Here is a 22982-nt window from a genome sequence, read left to right as displayed (position 1 = left end):
AACCACTGTTCGCTTTGGGTTGGGTTTGTTTTCTTCAGAGCTACCATTTCCCCATAGAGCCCTGCAGAAACCACATGGTTGGTGTTCTACAGGGGGGTGTGGGCCTGCCTGTGCCCTCAGGGGCGCTGAGGCCTGTGCCTGTGCCCCTTCTGCTCTTGCCTGGGTATTTGGCCCCCTCTGGCTTCACATCTTAATGCCCTTCCTTCTCTCCCAATTTCTCTCGCTAAAAAATTTAGCAAATCTTGCTGAAAAAAATCTCTTTGCCAGTTTGGCCTCAACATGTTCTGAGCTATCATTAAAAATATGGTGACTGACCCACAGTTGTTCAATTATTAAAATCCATTTTTTATTCAGCTATCAGACAAAGGAAAGGGCTGAGTTAAATTCAGCTTATCAACCAGTTGTTCAGATCTGTCTTTTGAGCACATTAAAACACATAGTTTTCCAGTGGCATTTGATTGGGGTGCTTTCTCAGCTGGGCTGTCTCCTGTTTGCTTAAACAGGTGTCATCGCGTTGGGCACAGAGCCTCACCTCTTATGGCAGTTTTCCCCTCTGTCTTGATTCTGCTGTAGAACTTGAAGAAAACTTCAAGCAATTTGTATGAATATGCTTCCCATTGTCTACACCTAGCCATCTTGTTTTAAATACTAAATACAGGATTTATTTCCTTTCAAAATCAGCCCCCTCTTTTGGAGTGAGATGTTTCATGCTGGAGGCGTTTCTCATGCGAGACATCACCCTCTGAAATTACAAATTGCAAATGAGTTTTTTAAAACAGCAGGCAGTCCATTCTGAACAATTAGGTTGGCCACTGCTTGTGGCGGCTGCAGCCTTGGGTTTGCAGCAGTGCATCTTCGTTCTATTCTGTCTTCATGCGTGCAGGACCTTTGCTTGACATCTAGCAGAAGTTGTTCTCTAAGCCCCTGGAGTCCTGATTCACTAGCTTCCTCATTTCTGTCCCAGAAACTCCACAAGTTGTTGTTTGCAGAAGAGCCTGTCTCTAGAGATTCCTCAGTCTCCTCTCTCTCTAGCCATCTTTCCTTCTAAATTCAGTTACTCCAGTTCCTTTAGGTTTAGTTCATACTAGTTAGTGTGTCAGTCTCTTTCCTTGATGTTTCCCACAAATTCCAAATTATTCTTCAGTTTTCCTTTTTCCTTTTGGTTATATTAAGAGAGCATTTAATTGTATTTGGGTAACCCTGATGCAACCATAACTATACTAACTATAACTGCAGTGGTAACTGTATTAATTTTTGTTATTCCCATTCTTCTCTATGCAAGTATATATCTTTTTACTGGGGTGCACTGGTCACCCATCACGGTTCTCAGGGGTCTCTCTATGGGTCAGGGGAGGTGGTAGTCTTTCAGGAACCTCACTGGACTCTTTGGCCCATCATAGCTTCTGGAAGATGCAATTGCAATTGCATGATATATATCTGTCTCAGTCAGTCTGTGGCTTCAGGCAAAATACTCCACCTCTTAAGTGTGCCTCTAAAATGGGGATAATATTTAATGATGAGTGAAGATTTGATTAATGTTGGTAATGGATTTGCACAGGCCAACCACATATATTTCCATACTTGTTTTAGTAGCAGCTACTGGTATTCTGGCTTTTCTCACCTTTGAAGGCATTATATTTAGGAAGAATGGGATTGTTTCTACAGAGGGAGAAAGGTCTGGAATTCACAGGTATGTTGTGTTTGTGCAGTTTGTTATAAACAATGCAGCAGTGCAGTTTGGTTCTAGATTATAATAAGATCTAGAACAAAAACCTCCTCTCATCTTTCTTTTCTTTTTAATCCACATCTTTTCCATTAATTTTTTTTTTTTTTTTTTTTTTTAGAGAGAATGTAGTGGAGGGAGGAGGGAAGGGGAGAGGGAGAGAGAAAGAGAGATTGAGAAACATTGATGTGAGAGAGACACATCAATTTGTTGCCTCCTGCATGAACCTGACTGGGATTGAGGCTGCAACAGGGAGGTATGTGCCCTTGACCGGGAATTGATCCGAGCACCCTTCATTGGGGGCCAACACTCTAACCATTGAGCCAAACCGGCCAGGGCCCTCCTTTCATCTTTCTGTGCCACTTGCTGCATGACACCATTTCTGCCTCATCTCAGGCCTTTCTTTTCTCCCACTTCTCTGTATAACTCTAGGAAAATACTGTCCTTTTAGTAAGAAATTGAGCATTTTTATTTGAAGAACCAACCAGTGAGAATGCATTTGGTGATGCCTTCATAGTTGAAATCCTCTTACTATGAATGTGTGTGTTGGAGGGGAGGAGAATCTTCCAGGATGTTTTGTTTTGTTTTTTTTTTCCTTTTTTCCTCCCTGCCTTTCCTCCTCCCCATCCCCAACCCCAAATAAATACACAAAGCAGAGGCCCTGTGTGGACTCTGTGTGGACTCTGGAACTGCCCCGCCTGGTTTGAATCCTGACTTGGCTCTGACACCTGGACAAGTTGCTTCACGGTTCTGTCTGTTTCCTGATCTGTAACATGAGGATGAGCACAGTTCCTACCCCAGAGGACTATTATGAATTTTAAATCAGTTAACACATGGAAAATACTTAGAGTGCCTGGCACTATGTCAGTGTTAGTGACTATTAAACCAAAATCATATGAATCATACCTGTACTGGAGTAACTGTTAGGAAAAAGGATTTTAGAAGGCTGCATTCTAAAGTATTACTTTTTCTGTAATTTTACAGTAATAAAAAAATTCCTAGTCACAATTTTGGGTGGAAAGGATCAGCTTTAATTAGAGAAAATTTCTAACATGGCTTCCCCCAACTTCCAGAGAAAGTAGAATGTTTTTCTAGTCTCTAGGTATCAGGAAAAAGAATAAATAACCACCTGAGCATTGTGTATGCCAAGCGCTGTGATGCATGCTCGATACTTAAAGCTGTAAGAATCTTAAGAGTGTGTTCCTACACTCATTTTACAGAAGAGTAAAGTGGTTCGGAGAGGTGAGGAAACTTGCCCATGTTTGGAAGTGGCTGGACTCTTGATTCCTGAACCCACCTGGACATCCTGCTTATACTGCAGGAATACTCGGCCTCCCTCATGTGGCTAGAAGGTTGCTGAACAGAGCAGGGGAGAGTTAATTTGGTTTATTGTCATCTTAATCATAGTATCTCTTACTGATAGTCTAGTAAATGCATTTCCTCTCAAAGGCAGTTTTAATGTTGACAGACATCTGCTTCTAAGTCCGTTGGCCACAAATAAAGAGCCAAATTCATGCTTTCTTTTTTCCTATGTTTGATCAAGCTTCCCTGCACAAAAACCACCTTTTACAGCTGTAAACAACCAAAGTTCTTCACTGAGGTTGACAGTAACTTACCTGAGTGAGCTAGAGCAGGGAGTCTCCTGGGCCTAGAATTTCCAGTTGCTCCCTAATTCCACTCAGGAGGGACCATAGCAGAGGCCTCATCTGATATGCTTGGCAGGAGCCTCAAGTATTTAAGAGGGTAATCTTGAACAGCTTCTTCTTCTTGTTCTTAGACCACAGTGGTGACATAACTTAGTGTCTACAGTAGAACATGGCAGGTATTCCACATCTTTGTTCTCTGGCCTGCAGTGTCTGGAGCTGGGGTTTTGTTGTCCTTCCTGGAAGGAACTATTAGTCACATCTTAATCCTGAGCCACACATTTACACTCATTGGAGCGATAAGCAAATTTGACAAGCAAGACTGAGTTAATAATCTCAGTCTTGACTTTCGAGACAGGATTAGTAAAGGGACTGAGTCATACATTGTTTATTATTTTGGTCACAGAAGCTGGAAAGTCCCCAATAAGTAAATCTTTAAAAATTATCATCCCACATACTTTAAGTTGTTCATTATTGATTATTTAGCCTCCTAATATTATTACATATTTATTAAGTAAACAAAAAAATATCTACTATAGAATGTTGCAATTTTATTTAATGGAAATCTTTTTTTTAATGTTCTCATTCTTCTAGAAGAAAATGTTCCACTGAATAATTGATGCCTCTAAAATGAAGCCTTGTGTTTTTATGGTACTAGAATAGCTTTTATTATCTAAGTGAATGTTAGACATTCCGGAATGTTAACTATTTTTGTGTAGTAAACATTTTGAACATAGGAAAACTCAGCCAACTAGATTGTTCTCAGGTGAAGTTCAGATCATGAATTATACAGAACCACAGATAATTGCACAGAGTAGAATTAATCGTAATATGCAAGTAAGCAACTATTAAGAACTTTATGAAGATTTTTCCATGGTTTTGTTCAAATAAAATAGAGTATAAAACTGGAAATTTAACTATTTACTTCAGGATGGTAAATACATTATTATATTTTAACATGTTTTAAAAAAACTGAAACAAATATAGTCAGTTATGATTTTATAACCTTTTTATTTTGTCTAAAGTAAAAAATTAAGTGCATTATTTTTGATGACAGAGGGGAAAATAAAAGCATGGTGTCCCCTAGTATTTCATATTCTGTATCTGAAGTTCCTGCTTCTACAATGTATACTTAGCTTGGAATGATATAAATATTGTCCATATTGCTGATTTATACTTAAAAAAATTCTAAGGATTCTACAGCAGTTCCTTGTTATCCGAGGATAATTAGAAACAGAAAAAGGCCATTTAAAGTGAATCCACTTAAGGGGGACCAAAATTTCTTAATACAATGAAAAAAAGCTTTGGGACTTTATCCTGCAGAAAACCCACAAAAATTGTGAAAATATATTTATTTTAGTTTATATTTAACAAAATTTAGATGATCATTTTGATCATGGCTCTCTTAGAATAAGCAATGCAAAAATCAAATGTTGATAGTTTCCAGAGGAATATATTTTTGGACAAAATTGTGTGATTGTACATGTAGTACTTTAAAATTTTTTTATGTATTTATTATTTTATTAATAATACATTTTTATTATAGCAGTTGTAAAAATTTTATTTTTCAATTATAATTGCCACATATTAATTTCAGGTGTACAACATAGTGATTAGACGTTTATGTATTTGAGAAGTTATCACCCGATAGGTCTAGTATCCATCTGGTACTATACATAATTATTACAATATTATTGACTATATTCATCATGCTGTACTTTATATCCTTGTGACTATTTTTATTTTTGTTGTTTTGTTGTTTTTTAATCCTCACCCGAGGGTATTTTTTCCATGGCTTTTCAGAGAGAGTAGAAGGGGGAGAGAGAGAGAGAAAGAGAAAGAAACATTGATGTGAGAGAGACACATCAACTGGTGGACTCCTGCATGCACCCTAACCCAGGCCAGGGATCAAGCCTGCAACTGAGGTATGTGCCCGTGGCTAGAATCGAACTCCAGACCCTTCAGTCCATGGGCTGACACTCTAACCACTGAGCCAAACTGACTAGGGTCCCATGACTATTTTTATAACTGGCAATTTGTGCTACTATTTTTTATTAAAAAATTTTAATGTTGACATAATTGCAGGTGTCTCCCTTTTCCCCTCCCTTTGCCCACCTCCACTGACCCCCACCCCTTGACCTTCCTCAAACTATTGTCCATGTCTGTTCCATGTATCCATGTTTCTGGTTCCATTTTGTTCATCAGTTTATTTTGTTCATTAGATTCCACATATTAATGAGATCATATGGAGTTGTCTTTCTCTGACTGGCACATTTTGCTTAGTATAATATTCTCCAAGTTCATCCATGCTGTTGCAAAGGGTAAAAGTTCCTTCTTTTCCACAGCTGCATAGTATTCCATTACATAAATGTACCATAGCTTTTTAATCCACTCATCTGCTGATGGGCACTTGGGCTGTTTCCAGTTCTTAGCTGTTGTAAGTAATGCTGCCTAGCCAGCATGGCTTAGCGGTTGAGCATCTACCTATGATCCAGGAGGTCAAGGTTTGATTTCCTGTCAGGACACATGCCTGGGTTTCTTGCTCGATCCCCAGTAGGGGGAGTGCAGTAGGCAGCTGATCAGTGACTCTGTCATCATTGATGTTTCTATCTCTCTCTCCCTCTTCCTCTCCCTCTCCCTCTCCCTTCCTCTCTCTGAAATCAATAAAAATATATTTTAAAAAATTAATGCTGCTATAGACATAGGGATGCATATATTCTTTCTGATTGATGTTTCAGGATTTTTAGAATATATTTCCAGAAGTGGGATCACTGGTTCAATAGGAAGTTCCATTTTTAATTTGTGGAAATTTCATACTGTTTTCCATAGTGGATGCAGCAGTCTGCATTCTCAGTACACAAGGGTTCCCTTTTCTCCACATCCTTGCCAGCACTTGTTGTTTGTTGATTTTATTGATAGTAGCCATTATGACAGGTGTGAGGTGATACCACATTGTAGGTTTGTTTTTGTTTTTTTTCAGAGAGACAGAGGGAGAGAGAGAGAGAGAGAGAAACATCAATGATGAGAGAGAGTCATCGATTGGCTGCCTCCTGCATGCCTCCTCACCAGGGATGGAGCCGACAACTCAGGCATGTGCCCTGACTGAGAATCAAACTGTGACCTCCTGGTTCATAGGGTGACACTCAACCACTGAGCCGTGCAGGTCAGGCCCTCATTGTAGTTTTTACTTGCATCTCTTTGATGATTAGTGACCTCGAGCATTCTTTCATATGTCTATTGGCCAACTGTATGTCTTCTTTGGAAAAGTGCCTATTCAGGTCCTCTGCCCATTTTTTAATTGGATTGTTTGTATTCCTGGTGTTGAGTTGTAGTTCTTTATATATTTTGGAAATTAACCCATTATCAGATGTATCGTTGGTGAATACGTTCTCCCATACAGTGGGTTCTCCTTTCATTTTTGTCGATGGTTTCTTTTGCTGTGCAAAAGCTTTTTAGCTTGATATGCTCCCATTTGTTTATCTTTTCCTGAGTTTCCCTTGATATTGTATATACAAAACCCTAAAGACTCCACCAAAAAACTACTAGATTTAATAAATGAATCTGGCAAAGTTGCAGGATACAAAATCAACATCCAGAAATTGATGGCATTTTTATACACCAGTAATGAACTATCAGAAAGGGAAACAAGAAAACAACCCCATTTACTATTGCAACAACAAAAAAATAAGGTACCTAGGAATAAATTTAACCAAGGAGATAAAAGACTTGTACTCAGAGAACTATATGACATTAAAGAAAGAAATTAAAGAAGATACAAATAAGTGGAAGCATATACCATATTCATGGATTGGAAGAATTAACATAAATGTCCACACTACGTAAAGCAGTCTATAGATTAAACACAATTCCTATTAAAATACCAATGGCATATTTCACAGAACTGAAAAAATATTCCAAAAATTTGAATGGAACCAAAAAAGACCTCAAATAGCCCAGCAATCTTGAGAAAGAAGAACAAAGTTGGAAGTATCACATTAGCGGATATCAAACTATACTACAAGGCCATTGTAATCAAAGCAGCCTGGTACTGGCATAAGAACAGGCATATAGACCAGTGGAAAACAACAGGGAGCCTAGAAATCAACCCACACCTCTATGGTCAATTAATATTTGACAAAGGAGGCAAGAGCATACGATGGAATGGAATAAAGACACTGTCTTCAATAAATTGTGTTGGAAAAATTGTACAGGTACATGCAAAAAAAAATGAAACTAAACCACCAACTTACACCATACACAAGAATAAACTCAAAATGAATAAAAGACTTAAATGTAAGTTGTGAAGCCATAAAAATCCTAGAAGTAAACATAGGCAGTAAAATCTCAGACATCTCTCGCAGCAATATTTTTGCTGCCAGTGGTACTATCTGAATAATATTTGACATTTACATCACATCTTCAAGATAGCCAATTTTATAAAAAGAGTTGACGTCTTACTCATTTTTCTTTACACCTTTTAGATTCTTGAATATTAAACTCCTTCTGTACTGAAATTCCTATCTTGCCATCAACTTAAAATTTTTCTCTTAAGTGATTGTTTCCTCATCAAACTGCTCACTCTGCATTTGCCATTGTTTCATCTGTTACTGGGCACATTCCCTAATGTCATTTGATTAACCTTATAAAATTCTGTATTTGAGGGGAATATTTGCAACTTTACTTTGCAGTGGATATCTGTGCAGTACTAACAGGATCAGGTATAGACGCTGATGGTAAACAAGGACAGAATATGCGTGGGGATTCAAGTCATGAAATGGTTGGTGGTTAGGAAGTATTTTAGTGTTTTAAAGGCATGCTTCCTTGGAAAAGCTCCTAACTATGCAGGGATTTGGGTAATGACTTCTCTAATAATGAAGACACCCTGATTTATTTGCATGAATTCATTGCAGTGTGCTCTGTAGGGAGAGGACAGATCATGACTGTGGAGATCCCTGTGCTCGTCGCAGTTCTGCCAGTGAGACGTTGTATGATGATGGACAAGTCACTTAATTTCTTTTGGTATAAATTCACTACTCTGTAAAGTGAAGGTTGAGCTAAAGTCTCTTTTAGTCACAACATCCTGTGATTTGGATATTTTAAGCCTGGCAAGAGCTTTATCACTGTTTTCATAGAATCGTAGAATTTAATAGTCATCAACCATTTCTTCTAGTTATATATATATAATATTATAATTTCAATAGCTACATCCATATGTAATCGTACTTTTGGTAAAGTTGTAATCAGCACTTTCAAACAAATTTAAATTCTGCTCTTTTCAATAGTGTTATATCTTATAAGTGTTTTTCTATTCACTATAAACTTTAATAGCTTTCTCTTTTCACATTTATCTGTTTTAATGGCTGCTTGATAGTCCATTGAGTACATATGTTTTAATATATTTAAATATATCTTGACCAATGTATCTTGGCAACTGAGCATCTCTGTACTTTAGAGTTTGGAGGAGTTTGGGGGCCATGTTACTATAGACATCTCTGTAGTAGACAATTTTGTCAAAAAGCATCTCCGTGTAGCACAGTCTGGATGCCGTGCATTTCAATACTTAAGTGCCTTCCACTGCTGCTGTAAACAGGAAGACACAAACTCAGGCAAAGTGTCTGGCTCAGTGAAGCACGGAGAGGAATAAGGAAAACTGGAAGAACACTGTGTTTTGCTGCTGCCAAGCAGGGACAATCCTGGGGAGTCTGGCATTTAATAATAAACGAAGCAGAAAAGAACTCAACAAACTCGCATTTTGGATGGCATCTTCAGGTGCCTGGCTGCTCCTGCACACCATGCCTGGTATCCAGTCACCCAAGAAGGTTGGTGACTGGTGGCTCCTGAAGTCGCACTGTGCCTGGTCCAGAGAACAAAGCCAGAGGGGAAACCATCTCAAGAAGCAGATGTGTGCGCAGCAGCAAAGCATCCACAGACTGAGCTAATCCTACTTTATTAAAAATTCTAGCACTTCTCATTTTAACTCCAGATCTTGGAGATTTTCAATGCATCCTTGGGGAATAATAGTTTGTTCATCCATTATAATTGGATCTGCTCCCTCTTATCAAGATAAAGGAAGCTTGAAAGTAATACAAAATAATATTAAATGTACACTGTAATTTTAAAAATTTAAAAATAAAAATGTTAAAAAAATTGATAAGCATACTTGGCACTTTTCCCTTCCTACTGTATCATCGACTTCGGTTTGTGCATGTGGTCACTTCCTCTGTGGGTGAACTGTTTGCAATGCTTGTTTGACATAACTTGCCACAATACTGAGGTTGTTATTGGGCAAGAAAGGGAACTATGCTTTGGTGAAATTGGTGTAACCTGGTTGTTTACAGTAGCTAATGGCAAATGTTTCAAGTTAAGTCAGGTTAAAGTAGATGCAGTCAAGGCAATTTTAGTCATGATTCAAATTGCCAACTAAAAGAAAAAACTAGAGAATTATAAAAATTGCATGACAGTTTCAAATTTCACTGTGCTGGGTCATATGGGAATGAAGCATGCTGAGAAACTAGGATGAAGTTCAGTATTTTCAGAGGTTAACTTAATCACAACCAATTTATTCTGTCTCATGTATGTATATATGTGTTTCTCAGCTTTGGACGTTCCATCCTACAATTTCTTAATATTCTTTTCTTTTTTTTTTTTTTTTCCAGATTCTAGCTACATTGAAGACTGGTTGTTTTCTAAAACTAGAGAAGAAGCCCTTGAAGTGATGGTGACTTCTTTTTGAGGTTTGAGCACTAGAATAAAAAGTAATTGTTGATGGTTTCAGAATTTGTTTACAATACAGTGGTGGAGTCCAGATGCAATAGCAGCAAACAAAAAAACAAGAGTTCAGATATTTTCTCTCACCAAAAAATAACTAGTACCATTCTGATTTAGTTATGTGATTTTTAAAAAACAAAACCTAGCATATTCTTCTTAAATCAGCTTTTGTGGGAGGTATACCTGATGATTAAGGTGTAACCCAGCTATGCAGTTTACTCCTTTTCATAGACCACATCCCCAGGCATGCCTCCTTTGCCTGTTCTGTGTGATATCTCACATTTAGAGAGAAAATGTGAGAGTCCAAGACATAAGTTATAGAAAGACAGCAACAGTGTGGGGACTCATTTTAATGACACATAAATTTGGTAAAACTTAATAACCAGCTGCTTTACCACTTTCCCCAGTCCCAGCTCATTTAAAGCCTGTGGCAACTGATGCTCTCACATTACAACACCAGTTATTTCTTTGGCTGGGCTCCAGGAGCAGCTCCTCTCTCCCAGCTAGCTAATCCTAAACTGGTTATCCTCTCCAGGTCAGAATTTTTTATCTAGATGCCCTCAGTTCTCCTGTTCCCCAGAACTCTCAGCCAGGAGCTCAGTTCTCAAACTGTTTCCCAAAATATCATCTTTCTAAAATCTATTCACAATATTTTTTCCTTAGGGACAATCACAATTCCTGTTCAGTAGTTTTCAAAGTAGCAACTTATTTTCCTCTTCTTTAAGTGTTCTGCTTAATGGTTGGATTTAGTTAAAAAGAAACCATATTTAAATTCATACTGATATACTTTTTAAAAAAATTGATTTTAGAAAGAGGAAGAGAGAGATTGATGTGAGAGAGAAACATTAATAGGTTGCCTCCCACACATGCCCTAACCAGGGGTTGAACCCTCAACCTAAGTATGTGCTCTGACCGAGAATTGAATCCACCAGCTTTTGGTGTACAGGGTGATGCTCCAGCCAACTGAGCAACAATGGCCAGGGCATACTGATATACTTTTTGACCATGTCAGTCCCAGGGCCAGTGAGCTGAGGCTATAAAGAAATATCAGGAGAATTTTTGAAATCCCAACTGTCTAATGTCCAGGTTACTTTGCCTGGAGGAAACTCCCTGGATGAAGATATTTTTATAGAAATTGGACACTCATCTGACCAGGTATTGCCGAAGGGTAGCCTGGCTGAATTGGAAAGAAGGTTTTCTAGGTCTGTTTTATGCCACAGGAGTTCTACAGTTTCTCAATTGATGGCCCAAAGGAAGCAAAGTTGTCTTTTTCCCTCAGATGTTTAAAAAATTAAGCAAAGATATTAAACTAGATTATTGCACTTGTAATTTCTGGTGCATCTGTAGTGCTTTGGGGGTGATTTTCTTGATACTCTCATTCTGAAGCATATTTCCTGAATGGCTCCCTCTTAGCCTTCATGACCTTGGAGGACTGTCCAGAGAGAATGATTTTGGGGACACACTTCTGAGGCCATGTGGCGCTCAAGGGAGCTTCAGGGAAGCTGTCTGAAGCATGTGTGTGGTTTACTAGGTTGGGAGGTAGAAGATTACTACGAGTTGATTACACACCTGGCTGTTAGGATCTTAGCTTGGTCTTTGAACCCCACCCACTCTGCCACCGTGGTACTCCTAGTGTCTGCCTTCCTCAGCCAAGCCTCCCATTGACCATTCCTTGGGGACAACATTAAACACGAGATAAAGCACCGTGTGCTAACCATTCTTGAAAATGTCTAAATGTCTCTGGAGATAATATACACTTGAGATTATAAAGGCGTATTTGAGTTTTAACCCAGTTTTTATGCTCCCATTCCTCATGAAACCCCCTTATTCCAGCAGGAAGTATTTCCTCCTCCTTCCTTCTAAATGCAGGTTCACTTTGTCCTTACCTTATGTCATCAATTTGGTTCCTTTTATTAACTATTTGTAGAGAAGGTGTCTCCTCATTTATCACTAGTATAGTATCACTAGTATATGAGCTCCATGAGGCAAAGCATTTCTTTCTCTTTTGTTTGCTATTTTATGCCAAATGGCTAGAAGTGTCTGGTGCATAGTAGGTACTCAATGAACATTTACTTAATGAGGTAATAAATGCATCTCCCAGACCAAACCAAAAGTTCCCTGGGGACAGGACCAGGCCCTTCATCCATGAATTTCTCACTAGGCTGAAACAGGAGCTGCTCTTTTCACTGACCACCTGTCTGTGGGGTATGATATCACACATTTGTCCCCTCTCTCTGAAGAGTTGAGGAAGTGTTGTGTTGTATTATCCCTATATAGGTGACCATAGTTTAAACTATATCTATCTTCTATTTAAAGCATAGAAGATTCTTTACAAGATGCTTACAGATGAGATGTGGAAGGGGCGTAAAAGCTAGGAACCAGTGTTGGTGTCCATGCACGCCTCTTTTTGTTTGTTTGTTAATCCTCACCTGAGGTTATTGTTTTCCATTGCTTTTCAGGGAGAGTATAATGGAGGGGGAGAGAGAAAGAGAGAAACATTGACCTGAGAGAGACATATCAACTGAGTTGCCTCCCTCACACGTCCTGACGTGGGGCGGGGAGCAAACCCGCAAGCCAGGTACGTGCCTTTGACCTGGAATGGAAGCCATGAACCTATGCTCTAACCACTGAGTAACACCAGCCAGAGCCATGAAGGACTTTTTAACTTCTGTGTTCACCAGCCCCTCCCAGGAAACCTCTCTGATGGGCTGTAATGGGGTGGGGTGGGGCTGGGGAGGCAGGAAGGGCGTGTGCTGGTGTCACAGTGAGTCTTCCCCTCTTGTCAGGTCTGAGAGGAAGTGTGTGGTAAGTCACATGGAGACAGAATGTCAGTCCCTGACAGGGGTTGAGGTGGCTCTTTGGTTTCCCTTTCATGCCTGTGCTTGAAGCCCTGCCTCTATTTAAATGAATGAATGGACACAGAGAGGAGCTTCACTGCAATGTGCATAATCTGATAGGTAGCAGATACAAAGTCTGGCTGATGGGAGAATCAAATCTAATTCTGATGATCTAATATCTTTGAGTAGGTACCCTGAGGGTAACTTTTGGTCTTTTGGCTTCCCCTCGAGGTGCTCATAAACAGGAGGAAAGTGGCCAGATTTTTCCAGAAGTTCTATGCTAATTGAGTTTATCTGGAAAGGAAATTTTAGGTACAAGGACTTCAAGGCATAATAATAGTTGTCTTTATGTCAGCTGATGAATAATTTTGAAGTAGTCATGAGATGTTAATTTAATGAAACCATGTCTTTATGCTCCCCCCCCACACACATACACACACACACACACACACACACACAGAGTATTCAGACTGTAGAAATTGTCATGCCTTTGCAAGGCAGGTTTTGTGCTGAGGTAAGCTAGAGTCTCTCTGTTCCTCACCCCAGGTATTTATGAAGCTCTCATTCTTTGTCACGTAATTGGTGCCAACATATCTTCCTCTTCTCCTACACATGCCCTAAGGCTTACTTTCCAGCCTGGCTGTGCTCTCCTGCTCCAGCACCTTCAGTTACCAGCCAAAATCCTATTCTATACAATGCCAATTGCAAATGCAAGACCATGTGAAAGCTTTCCTGCCCCCTCCTCCATGGAGACTCTCCTCATTTCAACCCTGCAGTGCCCTGTGCTTTCCTCATGATCCTCATGTTCTCCTCACTGTGACATCTAGTGGGGCGAGCCCAGCAGGTGATGCCCAGCATGCTGGCCAAGTCGGCACCTCACCTGTGACCACCTTTTCCCTCCCTCTTGCCTTGCCCTTCTTGATCTGGCACTGCCCTCTGTAACCCTTCTTAAATGCATGGTGTACTTGTTATGGCCTAAATCTTTGTCTGTAGCCTCAGAGCTGACGTCTCAGCCTGGCATGAAGGGCCCTTCTGATGCCGGCTTCCATCCCCCATTCTGTTGTACCACGTTCTAGGCATGTGTAATTACTATCAGCTTTCTGAAAATCCCAGACTCAGTCTCAGCTTTATGGCCCTGTATATGCTGTTTCTGCCATCTGGAGTGCCTTTCCCTTTTTTTTCAACAGGTTGAACCTGACTGATCTCTAACAATGTCATTCAGGTGCCTCCTCAAAGAGGCCATCTGGGTCAGCTGCACCTGTTGGGGGGGGGGGGGCGGCTTCTGGCCCCACTGGACAAAACTCATATTAGAGCATGTCCCAGACTGTATGTTTTAGATGTTGAGCTCCAGCTAATGGACTGCCGTAAAGGCAGGACTGGATCCTTGGCCTCTATCACTGCACCTAACACATAGGTATTTAGAAAATATCTGTCTTTCAGATCATTAGTGCTTAAACCTGCTAACCTATATGCAGTGCTTTTTTATTTAGGTTGTTGTTTCTCTAACAGTATTTAATGAAGTCCCATCTGATGCAAAAAGCAACAGAGTTTGTACATTGAAGTCACCATTCTTTCTTGAAAAAATGGCTTCAGTGGCTTTATTCACTGCTTTTATTCTCACGAGGCTCCGCCACATGCATTTACCACCACAGTTGAGAATTGAATAAAAGTTAGTGGAGCAAGATAATTCCTCCATTGCCTACCAAACTAGGTATTTTTAATTTTTTAATTGATTTTTAGAGAGAGAGAGAAAAAAGAGGGAGAGAGAGAGGAACATCAATGTGAGGGTGAAGCATTGGTCAGCCCCCTCCTTGATGTCCCCTCCCTGGGATCTAGCTCACAACCCAGGCATGTGCCCTGACCAGGAATCAAACCAGCAACCTTTCAGTGCATTGGGCCATGCCCAACCAACTGAGCCACACTAGCCAGGGTGGTATTTTTAATTATATAAATTGGCTACTGTAAGAAAACTACAGCAAGAAGATGGTTGTGCCCTGGCCAGCATGGCTGAATGGTTAGAGCTTCACGGGTTTGATTCCCAGTCAAGGGCACATACCTGGGTTGCAGGTTCGATACCTGGCCCAGGCCTGTGTACATGCAGCAACCAATCAGTGTGTCTCTCTCACATGGATATTTCTCTCTCTCTCTTTCTCTCTCTCTGTCTCTCTTGCCCCTTCTCTCTCTCCCCCTCTCCCCCCTCCCTTCGATTCTCTCTAAAACATCAATGGAAAAATATCCTTGGCTGAGGATTAAAAAAATAATAAGAAGAAGATGCTTATGAATTTAGCTTCAATCAACTCAACTCCTCTGCAACTAAAGTGTGAGGGGAACCATAGGAGGAGCAGAGGATGAGGAGGGATTGGTGTTTTAATGGCCACCAAACTCTGAGGCGGCTTCTGTGTTTAGTCATTTCTGTTTGGACAGGAGCTTGCTCTCCACACTCAAGCTTAGTTTGCTATGTGCTGGATGTAACTCCACCAGGGAACAATCTCTTATCTTGCCTCTGACACACAGATGCAGGGCTCCAGCAAGATTCTAGACCTGTTGTTTTCCAGATGAGGTCTGCTCTGGCTTCACTGCTGGGATCTGTCTCAGACGAATGACTTTCTAGTGATGTTTGTCTCAGGCCTTTTTCACCCACAGCTGAGGAGGTCTCTGCTGTATGGCCTTTTTGCTTGCCTGTTTTGGAGTTCTCTGGGATGAGTGTAGAGCATAACGGGGTGATGAATGCAGAAGGGAGCATCAGACATGAATGAGCTTCTATTTACCTGAGAGTGCAAATAACAGTGCTCCATAGAAAGGGCAGTTATGTTCCCTTTTTCTTCATGGAATTTGGGAGGTTGACAGTAAGTAGCCAATAAAACTGTGTTCAGGTGTCACTTTTAGTGACACTAACAGCATATAGGGCTGAGCAAGGCCTGGTTCTCCTGGTAGATTTTTTCCCTTTGGTTTGGGGATATTTCAGTGCATAGCCAACAAAGAAGCAAGAGAAATGGAACTCTTCCATCAGCTTTCACTTCTCATACATAGAAGCATTACTTGGGGCGGAAACTGAACACATCTTTTTGGCATCTGTGTTCCCAGGTCAGGGGTGGCAGTTGAGTTGACGGAGGAAAGAGAAGAGGGAGAATTCATGGAAAAGGACATTGGGTGTCCAGGAGAGTCACATGGAGACTGTCTTCTTAAGTTTAATTTTTTTTAATTTGAAATTTTGAAAATGATCACAGTTAAATAGCAGTTGTTAAACACCCAGTTGATCAAGATATTTTATAAACCTTTGCTTTGAAATGTTCCTAAGGTAAGTGACTCTATTTAGTGGACAGATGGGTCTGATGACCTTGGAAGAACTCTTGTACAAGCGACTAGGGCTGGTTCTCAACAGATGCTTCCAGTACCCAGGGTTACAGCTTTGTGCCAGCAGGAAAAGAGAGCTGGAAAATCTGTCCCCTGCAGCCAAATGGGCGCTAAGTCTTAGGCACATGCCAGCTGAAATGGAGCACCATGTATGACCAAAGGCTGTTGTCAGAAAGAGAAGAGCTGTCTTCTAATTCCTTCAAGCCAGAGTCCAACTCTGTGTTCCTGGAGCCAGCTCTTCTTGCCCCCTAAGGTGACATCTCAGGGCCCAAAATGACCTCCCTTTCCCTGCTGCAGCCAGCTGCTTCTAAAGGCTCTTTCCACTTACCTTTGAAAAGAGGAAATCTCTACAAGGCTGTGTATAGTCTCAGAGCACGTCTTGCCTTATTTTCATGGTCAAAGACTGCTTAGTCTTTGGTTAGCCTAGTATTCACTAGGTATCTGTGTTTAGCAACTTAAATATTCTTAGCTCTCCAGTAGTTTATATCACATGCATGTACACACACACACACACACACACACACACACACACTTATTCTTTTAACTTTAAAAACAGAAGAATGAATGAACACATGCATGCTTAGCTAACCCAGCAATAGGACATAGGTGAGTAAATCTTGACTATCATTAACAAATCTTTGTGCAAAACAAGCTACAGAGGTTTATCCTTCGTTAGAAGAGAAAAATGGAGGAGAGGGCATGGTTTTCCCTTAATTTGGAGGAGGGCAAGAGAAAAATCATCAGTTATATTCTAAGAAAAGTTGAGGCCATGGATAGGACATGGTTTGATAACTAGGAAATGGCTCCTTCCTCTGGTGGAGCTCATAGAAGAACACAGGTGTGTGCTGCTTTGAAGTGCAAGTGGGAGGGCTGGTTCCTCATGTTGTCTCAGGTTTCATGTGGGGTCATACCTGTGACTGGGCTCATTGACATGATTGCTACAGAGATATGTGTGGTGGAAAGAACCATGGCTCACATCCTAATCCTCAGAAGCTGTGAATATGTTAGGTTACATGGTGAATAGGAATTGCTAGTCAGCTGACCTTGAGATGGGATAATTATCCTGGATAATCCAAGTAATCCAGGTAGGTACAATGTAATCACAAGTGTCCTCTGAGGTTGAAGGAGTGAGACAGAAGGGTCTGTGTCAAGTGAGACCATGTAATAAAGTCTCCAAACCTTTGTTGCTTTGAAGGTGAAGGAGGGCTATGAGCCAAGGAATGCAGGTGAACTCTGGAAGCTGGAAAAGGAAAGGAAATGGATTCTCCTCTAGAGCCTTTAGAAGAAACGAGCTCTGTCCATATCTTGGTTTTTAGCCCACTGAAACCCATTTCAGACTTCCAACCCCTAGAATTCTAAGATAATAAATTTGTGTTCTTTTTTAGAAAAAGCAAAGAACCATATGATTTCTCTCATATGTGGGATATAAAACTGAAACTCATAGACAGACAACAGTATGGTGGTTACCAGAGAGAAGGTGGTAGAGGGGATAGTAAAGGGTAAAGGGGGCCAAATATATGGTGATGGAAGATGATTTGATTTTGGGTAGTGGGCACACAGTGCAATATACAGATCATGTATCATAGAAATGTGCACTTGAAACCTATAGGATCCTATTAGCCAGTGTCAGCCCAATAAATTTAATTAAAAGGTTAAAAATAAATTTGTGTTGTTTTAAGCCCCCAAGTGTGTAGCAATTGTAGCAACAATAAGCTGTAATGCAATTCAGAAATATGTCAGTATTTTGGAAACATGAGACCCTCTTAGTTATTTATGATATATAATATAATGGAAAATTTATGGAATGTAAATAACTCAAAGAAGAATCTTATCAAAATTAATTCTGAGATTTCTCTAAGCTCATTTATTTTACAAGAGTGAGGGCAGGATTTCTTCACTATTATATCCTCACTGCCTAGTTCAGTGCCTGACTCATATTTAAATGAATCTCTTTTTACTAAATACATGAAAAACCAAAACAACTGTCTTTTCAAAGGTGTTTTTTTTTTTATAGTGTATCACTATTATTAGAAATCTTAAATCCAGGCTCTCGTCATAGACAAAGAATATCACACTTTACATTGTCATTCAAAGATGAGAGGTTTGGTTAGAGAACTTTTTTAAGTTGTTGAGTTTAAACAAGAGTCATTATTGCTCTCTTAGGTTCTAGGAACTTTTTTTTATCTACACATGGCTGGATGGTTGGAGTGTTAACTTTCTTCCCTTTACCTGTTCAATAAAACTTCTGTAATATGTAGCAAATTGTAACCTTAAATCAGTGACCAAAAATTGTTCATTATTTGTGAAACTCGGTTTGGGAAGCCTGGTATTATTTACTAATATTAACAATATTATTAGTGATCTTTGCATGGCATCTTTTAGAATTAAGCATATTGCTAGTATTGATTTACTATTTCTTCACTCACTCATTCTCTGAAAAAATCTTTGCTGGGATCTTAGTGTGTGCCAGGCACTGAGGAAACAAAAGGAAATAAGATAAGGCCCTTCCCAGAGGAATCCACATTCTAGATGGGAAGAAAGACGAGTGGGTAGGTAATGAGAATATGGAATAGCCAGTGTTAAAATAAATTGTGGTGCCAAGAGGAGAAAACTTCCAATTCTGCAGGGAGGATACAGCAGAGAGGAAGAAACTTAAACCAGGTACTGAAGGACTGGAAACAGCTTGGCAAGTGAAAGAATGGGACAAACATTAATTGCTCATTGAATCTTAGGCACTGTGCTGGGCACTTGTATGGGTAACTCTGTCATTTAATTTTTACCCTGAGGAAAATAATATTCTAATTAAGTAACTTTGCAGAACCACATAGAGTGGGATTTATATTGTCTTTGAAGTCATGGGTTTTAAAGTAGAGGTGGGCAAACTTTTTCTGGAAAGAATGAGAATAAATAAATTAGGCTTTGTGGGCCATATGTTCTCTGTCACAACTATTCGACTCTGCTGTTTTAGTGTGAAAATAACCATAGATAAAATGGAAACAAATGAGCATGGCTGTGTTCCAATAAAACTTTATTGATAAAAGTAGACAGTGGGCTGGATCTGGCCTGTGGGCTGCAGTTTGCCGACTCCTGTTCTAGAATGGCAATTATAGCTACCATTTTGTTTTGGAATATTTCTGGAGAGGGAGCTTTTAGTTTCTATTTGCTTGTCAACTGGTCAATGTCAGCTTCAGAATGAGCTATAGCCTCTCACCAAGAAATAACAGTAGACAAGATTCATAGTGGAGGTTCAGATTGACCTAATTTTCTAACATTTCACATTGTTGTGATTAATATTTAACAGACCTCTGAGAATCTAGATAGAATACATCTTTAGGTCATTATAGATGAGTCCAAAGAGAAACTATACTAATGCAGGCTTGGCAGAGGATTTGACATTGTGTGGGTATGTCTGTGCTTTAAGATTAAAAAAAAAAAAGAGATTTGTCTGGAGCCATTGGGAAAAAATAAAGATCTGAACTGATGACCTGGGAGAAGCCTAGGGTGTGAAGCCTTGATGCTCTGTCTTCTGGAAAAAGGCAGAAACATCTGGTTAGTGTAATGCTGAGGGGCTGTGTGAAAGGAAGTCCTAAATCCAGATTAAAAAGCAAAACACATCTTGACATTTTAAAGCAACAAGCCAGAAAACTGTCTGAAATAGCTGATACTGTGGGAAAAGTCACTAAATTCTGAAATCTGAGTATGGAATCCTTTAGTACAGTGATGTTCAAGCTTTTTCATCTCATGGCACACATAAACTAATTACTAAAATTCTGCAGCACACCCAAAAATGTATTTTTTGCTGATCTGACAAAGATGAGAGGTTTGGTTAGAGAATTTTGATCTGACAAAAAATAGGTATAATTTTGATTCATTCACACTGGACAGCAATTGTTGTGTTGGCTGTTGCCAGTTTTTTATTTGACAATCTAAGGGAAAAGAGGTTAAGAGCCCCTGACTAAGTAGATATTGCATGTTTAAAAAAATTCTCATGGCACACCTGTTGAAAATTGCTGCTTTCAAGCAAAACCGTGAGTTTTTTTGAGAACAGATCTTTCTAATAGTATATCCTAAGAACTAGAGAGTGGTAGGAAAACACCTGAAAAACCATTAAAGGATTTCAGAAATGTTACTGAAAGGAAACATTGGGAAGCCATGTAAGTCACCTGTTCTGGCCCTATGTGACTAAAAGATTTTATTCTCTCAGCTAATGAGGGAGCTGGATGAGTATGGCTACTTTGGAGAGCTAATTTTTTTTGAGTAAAACTTTTGAAAAATCAAGAGCAGACTAAGTTATGAGATTGTTTCAAGTTTGAATGGTTTGAACTGGATTGATTGAAAGTGATGCCTGGCTGTTGTCTCTGGAGGTCCCTGTGCTAGGCATCCCAAAGTATTTTGATCAGCTTCCCTATCAGGCTCTGTGCTGTTGCTCTTAAGGTTGAATTGGGGGGAACTGGAAGAAAAGATGGAAAATAAAGGGAGTTGATATCTCCCTGGAAGACATCATACATGTTAGCAGGCTACAGTTATTTCAATCAAAACTATTTGAACTTTTTCTTGTGTTTTGATGAATCTTGTCTTGAATTTTAAACAGATGTGATTTGGAATATGCATGTCTCATAATGTGGCAGCTGAGCTTTGCTGGCTCTCCTGCTGCTGTACCTCACTCCGACTTGCAGGCATCAACTTTGTGTGTTGTTTTTCTGGCCTCTTTCTAGGTTAGAAGCAGTTCATAAAGCTCAGAAAGAGCTTCCTCAACATGTACATCTTAGGGCAGCTGAAGAAAATAATCTGTAAAGCAGATAAATGCCTTGATGTGGATTATGTCCAGCAAACAGTGTTTATATAAAAGGCTTTAACATGTAAACCAATTAAAGAGTCTTTTAATTTGACTTCCCATCGTGCAAAGCTTTTTTATATTGTAAATTTAGAAAAGAATATTCATATTCTACAATCTGGCTGACATTCTTTTCTTTCAGTAAGGGTTAAATAAAGGGGATCTTCAAAGCATTGTTGATATATTATAGGAAGCTTTGAAGCTTTTATTAGCTTCGCTGGAAATCTTTGTTTCCTGGAAAGTTCGCTAATGGAGTGTATAGTTTCTTACAGAAATCCTTTTCTTAGCTGCATGTAGTAAATAACCTAATCAGTGGGGTTGCTATTGCAAGATAAAATTAGTTATCTAAGCTGGTCCTGAGTCAGCTATTTCCATTGTAAAGAAAGTCTTAAGATATACTGTTCTTTGGGTCCAATTAACCTTTTGTTTATCTTAATTCACCTCTATGACTCTCTGATAGCAATATTATATACACTTTCCAGTAACTCAGACAGCAGCTGTTAAATATGGAACTAACTGGCTCCATCTCAGCAACTTTCATCTCAGTCAGTGGTACGTCTGACCGCTTCTCATCTCCTCCACTGTCACCACCCAATATAGGGCTTACTGGTTCTGCTTTGATGGCTGTGGTGGCCTTCTATCAAGTTCACTGCTTCTTCTTGTCCACTTCCATATATACCTACCCCCAAGGCCTATTTTCCTAGGAACAACTACAGTGACTCTTTAAAACTAAATCAAGATCGTGTCACTCCCTTGCCCACACCCAACAGTGGCTTCTGTTGACCTCAAATAGAACTCAGCGTCCTTCTTTGGCACAGGGCCAATATGACCTGTGCTCAACTATCTCTCACCAGCATTTCTAGGCACTCTTCCCTTCCCTCCCTCCCTCCCTTGCTAGTTCTTTGGGCAGAGCAGTCACACTTCCACCTTAAGACTTGAACATTTGCACTGGTTCTTCTTTCCTCCTCCTGAACACTCGCCCTCCAGGTATTCACCAGCATGCTTCCCCAGTTCTCCCAGGTCTGTGCTCAGGTGTTACCTCCTCAGAGACACCTAACCACTTTATCTAAAATAGAAGCCCCCCATTCTCTTACCCTGCTTTTCCTTCCCATCTATTAGCCGACATTCAGTCTATTATTGATTGATCAGTTTATTTGTTCATTAACTTACTTATAATTTGTCACTCCCAAGAAAATGTGAGCTCCATAGTGATGGGGACACGGATTTATCATTGAATCTCTTGTGCCTAGCACACATAAGCAATCAGGATGTACCTGCTCGGTTCTGAGTGAAGGAAAGAACCAGAACCATTCACATTGATTGTGGTCTGCATATGGAGACCAAATCATAGTGCTGTTATGTTGTTCATTAGTACATATGTTGTTTTTTTAATTTTCTTATCCTACTAAAGGTTTGCCATTCAACAGTTAAGGTTTACCTTAGATTTAGTTCCCTAAAGGTTTCAGCAGTAACCTGTGTTTCCCTTTGATGTAGTTCAGTGTAAGGGTGGCCGTATCTGAACTTCTTGGCAATTTAATGGATTTATAGTAGTGATCCGTGTGGACAGTCAGCCATTGGAATCTTACTTGCCTTCTTTCCTTGGTGATTAGCAGGCACCTTTTTAGCACCAAGAAAAAGAGCCACGTACTCGACTATTTTTAATATAGGAGAGTTCACATAATTATCTAAACACTCAGAAGTTACTTTAAGAAAATGTATATGACTAAAGGAGCCTTTTCTCCTACAAATGAGCAATCAAATATCTTCCTATAAATACTGTATGAGAAGAAATTGGAGATAGGAGCTAATAGAGGAAGTTGGAT

The 22982-nt window shown here is 39.7% G+C and overlaps 1 protein-coding gene across 5 annotated transcripts in view; it reads left to right on the top strand.

Moving 5' to 3' along the window:
- The window catches only part of SVIL (supervillin), a 239753-nt gene that overhangs the window by 28396 nt on the left and 188375 nt on the right, over positions 1-22982 (top strand). For all 5 annotated transcript variants that reach the window (XM_081141603.1, XM_081141599.1, XM_081141601.1 and 2 more), the window contains exon 2: positions 10023-10100. The gene's annotated coding sequence lies outside the window, so the exon portion shown is untranslated. The remainder of the gene's footprint in view (positions 1-10022; positions 10101-22982) is intronic.

Source organism: Miniopterus schreibersii (assembly GCF_964146895.1).
Source record: "Miniopterus schreibersii genome assembly, chromosome: 1".
NCBI lineage: Eukaryota > Metazoa > Chordata > Mammalia > Chiroptera > Miniopteridae > Miniopterus > Miniopterus schreibersii.
This window is presented reverse-complemented; position numbering and strand designations above follow the sequence as displayed.